Raw genomic sequence first — 7,528 nt, 5'->3', positions numbered from 1 at the left:
AACATATTTCTCTCATTGGTTAAGTACACTTTGCAACTGATTTAATCTATTTTTAATATATTCTGAGGTTTTCTTTTGTTGCTTGCCCCTTGAAATGAAAAATGAGTAAAAAAAAAAAATTAAAAGAAAGGAATGGAGGGCCGCATGCACTCATAATAAAATTGAAACAGCAGGCAACGGAAAGGACGCGAAAGCAAAAAAAAAAAAAACGGGAAAAATGGGGTATGGGGTGTGAGGCCCCTGGAGGCAGGACATGGTTTACAGCCAGGCGGCCCAATGACCAAACATGCCCAACAACAATTACAACAATACCAACAACAAAAGTACAACAACATGGTGTAAACACATGTATGACTTGCCTGATTGTTGGTGGGTTTGGTCATATATGTTGTTCATGTTGTTGCTTTATAGTGTTGTTATTGTTCTTTGTAGCTTATTGTTGTTGTTGTTGTTGTTGTTGTTGCTTTTGGTGTTGCTGTTGCTGGCGTTGTCTGTCTGGTAAACCAAAATTGTTGCTCGTTTTCCGCATGAATCACTTGCATCATCATCGTCATCGTTGTTGGCAACGTTGGTATATTCGAACCACAACATTGCAAATATCTCTTGGTGTGTGTGTATGTGTGTGTGCAACACACACCCATGCACTCGTACACCCGCGCAACCATACATACATACATACATATATGCACACACGGGGCCAAAGCGTTTGGCTCTGCACTTTGTAAGTAGCTTTTAATATATTTTGCCACAAGCCAGAGGGGGGAAAAAAATCAGAAAATAAAAAAAATATACTACACACACACACACACACACACATATACAAATGCATACAATAAAAATGAAAATGAAAATAAAAATAAACTCCCTCTGTTGGCCTTTTATATGTGAGCAAAAATTGGATTAAAATTAAAATAAAACGAAAAATGGTAAAGGAGAGCAGGAAGCCAGAGGAGAAACAGCAGCAGCAGAAGTTGGAAAAAAAGGAAATTTATATACAAAATTAAATGAAATAAAATGTGCAATATATATAAAAAAAATATATATATACATATGTGTTTATAGGTATATAGGTATGTACAAAAAAAAACAACCCATAAAGACCAAAGCCAAAAGACGAAAGGCGTTTGATTCAAGGATGTTGTGGCTCTGGGTTAGCAAAAATAATAAAAAACTTGCTTAAGAATGGAACTGTTTAATCTTGATATATTTATTTTATGAGAAATTTAGACTTTAATTTAGTTTTCTATTTAAAAAGGTCACATAAATAAGGAAGGAACAATGAGAGTCTATTAGGAGGTCTATGACTTTGTTAGATACTTTTGTTTTAAAGATTGAAGACCAATTGGTTGGCTTTAAAAAAAATGGTTATATGGTGTATTAAATATCAAGGTATTTTTGGTTTTTTTTGTGCCATTTTTTAACGCTCCTTCTCCTCTTTCAAGAGCTGTCACCTCTTTGACACTTTCAATTGCTTTTCATTTTGCCACTGACACTGACCCTTGCCCTTGCCTTGGCTCTGGCTCTTGTTGTTGGCTTTAACCTCTCTATAGTAGGAGTAGGAGGTGGATATGGCGGATCGACACCCCTCCCCCCCCCACCCGGTCAGAGGTCAAGCTGAATATTTTCCTGCTTAGCTTGGCACTTTCCACATTGCCACATTGAACACATTTTGGAGTGTCCGCCGGTTGAAACTTTCGCTGACGTCGGCACTTGTTGTTGTTGCTGCTGCTTCTGGTGAATGTTACAGGCTACATATGCCACATTAACCCCCGAAAGGCCACGTTAACCCCTCTTCAAACCGACCCACCGAACTCTCAATCATGTCAATTACATGCCAATTGTTGTTATCTCCTCAGCTGAACAGTTGAAAATGTGTTATGCCTGACGTCTGCGAGGTTTCGCCTGATGGGCATAAATTTTGATTTATGAACAACCGCAGCACCCAACTGCATAAATACTCGATCCTTAATACACACATACACACATATCTATAATAATAATATTGTATATACATATACATATTTATATGCACAAGTGTGGATAGGGATATGGGTATGGTAATGTGTGTGTGGGCACGCTTCATTAATTTGTCATATGTAGCGATGCATAAAGTGAGGAGATATCCCTCGCAAAGGAACTCTCATACAATTCTCGCACAGTTTAAGTTTTCAATTAATGCGTAAATAATGAATATACACATATATATATAAATTAATGTATGTACCGACATTGTGTATATATATTTGTGGAATTTTTAAAAAACCCCTCAAATGAGATTTAAATAACAAAAACCACTGATTGGTGTGCTTAATATGGAAAAGTTCTTAAAAACATAAAAGCCTTTAGTTTTTCAAGGGAAATTCTGCAAAATTTTGATAAAAATCGAGAAATATCAATTTCAATATCCTATATTCTTCAATATTCAATATTCTATTCTAAAATCTTTTTATTTTAAATCCATAACATTAAATAGACCTCTCGCCTCTTTATAAACCTCTTTCTATTTATTTCCATTCCGATTACCATCAAGTGCTCTTTTATAAATAATTACCCATTTTATTTTTGGTGAAAATCAAACCTAGAATACTCTCTGGCATTGGCCACGAACATAACAATCATGATTTATGAGCCCACTCCGATTTCGTGGCCACTTCCCTGATTTTCCACCTCATTTTTGGTGGCAGCGAGGTGGTATCCCAGTATCCATCCACAGAGTGTATTCTGTATTTTGGTATTCAGTTTATTCTTTATTTATTGTTTGCCTCCTTTGGCTGCATTAACCTTGGGCTGATCCGATTCTGATTTCATTCGAATGAGAACCGAGGGGATATACCCGGGGGCCAAACAATTGAAATTATGGATTTTATGTGTCATAAGCTTTTATTGATGCAACAATCAAATATTTATGATGACAATTCCCGCTGACAATGATGGCAATAAAAATGCTTTACCTTCCCCACCAACCTTCCTTTTCGCCAACCAAAAACAAAAAAAAAGTATCTTTTGCTCTTGGAGATATATTTTTCTCGCTTTTTATAGCAATTGTTTTTTTTGTGGGGAGGCTGTGAGTTGAAGTGGAATATATATATTGCGATATATATTGAGGATGGCAATTGAAATTCAACTCCGATTGATGAGCACCACCCGAAATTAATCCGCTTTGATGGTAAGAATATTTTTGTAAAAAATTAACATTAAAGTTTTGTTTAAAGTTTATTCTTTAGGTTTAATTTGTAGAAACGAACATTCAGCATTAAACTCAGACAGAAATGTGTGTGATTTCCACCATCCGTCAGAGCTGAAAAGCGACCTGAATCCCATGGCCTGAGGGTCTCGTATCCTTCGGGCTTCTATTCAAGGCCCATCACCTGAACTGCCAAACCCAACAGCCGCCCACCTGCCACCCAGCCACCCAGCCATCCAGCCACCTAGCCACCCATGCCTCATAGCGAAATATCTATGAGTGCATCCATTATCCCTAATACACTTACTTGCACTAATGTGCTCCACATTAATGTGGGTCTGCTTGAAAATTTTAGGTTTTCCGTTTGCCGACTGTCTGAATGGCGGTCCCCCTCCAACGCCGCCCTCTGTTTTTTAGCCACGCCCCTGTCTTGCATCACATCAGCAGACACAAAAAAGCAAAACAAGTTAACCAAGTAAATAATGGTATGGACGAAGTTTATATGGACTTTAGGAGGTAGGACAGTATCTCTATCTTATATTTTCGTTGACTGATTATAGAAATTTGTATATATCTATTTTTCCTAGCTAAAAACATCCGGTATACCAGGTTTCAGATTATAAGCTTCAATATTAAGAGAAAGGCGTACCTGGACCAATTTAAAGGATTTACTGGACTAATTCCAGTCATGTTTTTGTATGAAGTGACTCTAACAAAAATAAATCTGTATACCAAGTTTCAGGTCATTATCTCCAAAACTAAATGAATAGTTGGCCAAAAACTGAACGGACAGACGGACAAAGCCGCTTTATGGAACTGCCACTCTTTTCAAAAAAATTATTAAACCCTTTGAAAGAGTATTTCAAAAACAACAAAAAAATGCGAAATAAAAAATATATTTTCTTCCTTTTTTTTAGAAGAGAATTAAAATATATATGAGGTGCTTTGTTGGCTGAGAGCACAGGTCTCCTGGGCAACACATTGGATATCCGTTTCCCATTTTCCATTTTCATTTTTCACATTTTCCAACGGCTTACATGCAATCACGCTCGAAGGCGTGGAGGCTAAGGCGGAGGGCGTGGTCATATAAACATTACCTGAATATTTTAAGGATTCCATAGGTACATAGTTTAGGACTCTGCCTCCGTTAATTGAACAACTTTTATAAACAGATGTTAATTAATCGAGTTTTTAGTTTTCGCCACAAACATTTCAAAAGTTCAACTTCAGACTCCATATATAAGGTTGTCAAATATCTCCCTTCCGCTTTTTTGCTCTTTATTCAATGCTTTATAAAAAGTGTTACAGTGATCCGATTTAGTTGAAATATGCGCCGTTTTGTTCGATAATCCGTTTCCATCTAGACGGCAACTTCATAATACCTCCCTCGTAGAAGCCCCCCTCCTTATTTGCGAAGAACTCGGACAGCCACTTTTCACAAGCCTCTTTTGAGTTCAACTTTACACCACCAAGGGCGTTCGTCATGGACAGGAACAGGTGGTAATCACTTGGCGCTATGTCCGGGCTATATGGTGGATGCGATAAAACCTCCCATCCGAGCTCCCGTAGCTTCTGACGAGTCATCAACGAAGTGTGTGGTCTGGCGTTGTCCTGGTGGAACACTACACCCTTCCTGTTGGCCAATTCTGGACGCTTCTGGTCGATCGCCTGCTTCAAGCGGTCCAATTGTTCGCAGTAGATGGTAGAATTAAGCGTCTGGCCATATGGGAGCAGCTCATAGTGGATGATTCCCTTCCAATCCCACCAAACACACAGCAAAACCTTCCTGGCCGTCAATCCCGGCTTGGCCACTGTTTGGGACGATTCACCGGCCTTCGACCACGACCGTTTTCGTTTGATATTGTCGTATGTGATCCATTTTTCGTCGCCAGTCACCATCCGCTTCAAGAATGGGTCGAGTTCGTTCCGTTTCCGCAGCATATCGCAGGCGTTGATTCGGTCCACAAGGTTTTTTTGCGTCAAATCATGCGGCACCCAAACATCAAGCTTTTTTTTGTATCCAGCCTTCTGCAGATGGTTTAAAATGGTTTGGTGACTAACTCCCATCTCCTGGGCGATGTCACGAGAAGCCACATGCCGGTCTAACTCGATGTATTCCATGATTTGATCGGTATTTGTCGTCACAGGTCTTCCGCCGGCTGGCTTATCCATGGTGTCGTTTTCACCGGCTCTGAATCGTCGAAACCATTCCTCCGCGGTTCGAAGTGATAGAGTACCATCCCCCAAAACCCCATTAATCTCACGGAACGTTTCTCTAGCGGATTTGCCTTTAACGAAGGAAAACTTTAAAATAGCGCGAATTTCGGCGTTAGTGAACTCCATGTTTACACGTCTATAACTGGTGAACGCAATATCCAAACTAATCATGCATAGCGTCGTTTTTTAGGTTATGTCAAGACCTTTTAAATTATGTATAGTGTTGCCAGATACGAGCTCTGTAGCGCTTTGTACATAGCCGCGAAATTCAAAAGACAAAAAGGCGGAAGGGAGATATTTGACAACCTTATATATGTATATATTTTTTTGCAGATTCTATCTCTCCAATAAATTGTTAAATGTACCAGTTTAAGCTTTGAGCCTTTGTGTTTACTTTTCGAGTGTTTATTCAGTTTGTTTCGCTGCAAATGGCAAATAAACTAAATGCTTAAACGATTTAAAATAAAATACAAATTCTGTGGGTAGAAAATACAACAAAAAAAAGCAACTATTTACTTAAATAAGAAGTGCAAGGCAGAGAAATAAAAAAAAATAATTCAGAGACCGAAAAAGGTAAGAGAAAGGGCCAAGGTAGGTGAGTTCTAGGGATGGGGATGGGGATGAGGATGGGGGCTTACGAATTTTATGCAGGCGCAAATATTTTAAATGTTAACAATAAAACATGCGCACAGTAAATAAATGCACATGTGATGTAAACAGGCTGCAGGACGACAAACAGACAAACAGAGAATGACGCAAACATACAGGCCAAACAACAACAGGCTGGGGCCTAAAAGTATGCAACGACTGACACACACACATACACATGCACTCTCCTCCTCCTCCAGTACCTCTCTACTCGCCTCGAAAATGGCGAGTCCCCCATTTCGGCCACATTCAAACAAAAACCGCTTAAAACACTTTACTATCGCATTTTGGAATTGTTCAAATATTTTCGCTCTTCTTCTTTTGCCGGTCTCTGCCGGCTGTTGTTGTTGTTATTGTTATTGTTGCTGTATTTTTTTTCTAGCCCTTTCCCTGTCTGCATTTCTCCTCACAAATACAAACAATTAAAATCCTCAAATATTTGCGCCAACTGTAAAAAAAACACAAAATACAAAAAAATTTGAACAAATGTGAACTCGCAGTGCAAAGAAAGTGGTTCAAATAAAGGCAAAAAAATAAAAAAAATAGGGGGGGAGTCGGAAGAGACGGCTGGCTAAATGGAAGTTGGTCAGCAATTTTTACAGTTATAAATACAAATTTGTTGTCTAGGCTTTTTATGGACATTTCTTTAAAGCTGTATGGCTTTTATTTTGGTAGGTCTAGGCTCTTGTTTAGGGGATGTATCTTACCAGGTACTTACTCTTTAATTTTCTATTATTTAACCGAAGTAAAAAGAAACATAAATGTGCTTTACATATTCTCTATTATTCTGTATCTACCCTCCCTATCTATTACTCTGTAATTATCCTTAAACTAAAGCTTAATTCTGTTTTTAAAATGTCTTGCTTTTTGCTTTTTAAAAAAGCTATATGATACCAGGTACTAACTATTGGATTTTCTATTATTTTTCCGAAATAAAAGCGGATATAAATATGCTCTACGTATCCTCAAAGATATGTCCATACTTATCCATTTCTTTTCTATTCCCTTTCCCCCCACCAAAATAAAAGGCATACCGATTATTCTCTAAATATCCTTAAACTCAAGCTTGCTTCGGCTTTTAAAAAGTCTTGCTTTTTGATTTAAAAAAAAAGATATATGATACCCGGCACCTATTATTTCTTTATTTATTTCTTTTCCGAAATAAAAATCCACAGGAATCTGAATCTTATACATATATTTAAGATAATGCTTGATTTTAACCTTAAAAGACCTTGTTGTGTGCTTTTTAAAACCTGTATAATGTGATACCCGTTATTTACCCTTTCTATTACTCCTTTTCAATTAAAACCAAAAGGAATATGCTTTACATATCCCTCAAGTTATCCAACTTTAGTTAACATTTTCTTAATTATCTTTTAGCATATACATATATTCCCTAAATATCATGTTCTTCCATTCTAATCACATCTTTTTCAGAATCGCTTGCCTAAAAGTATTAATTTTCTTCATATTTGCTTT

This window comes from Drosophila bipectinata, chromosome XL, assembly GCF_030179905.1.
Source record: "Drosophila bipectinata strain 14024-0381.07 chromosome XL, DbipHiC1v2, whole genome shotgun sequence".
Taxonomy (NCBI): Eukaryota; Metazoa; Arthropoda; class Insecta; order Diptera; family Drosophilidae; genus Drosophila; species Drosophila bipectinata.
The sequence above is the reverse complement of the archived record's forward strand: the minus strand, read 5'-3'. Positions refer to the sequence as shown.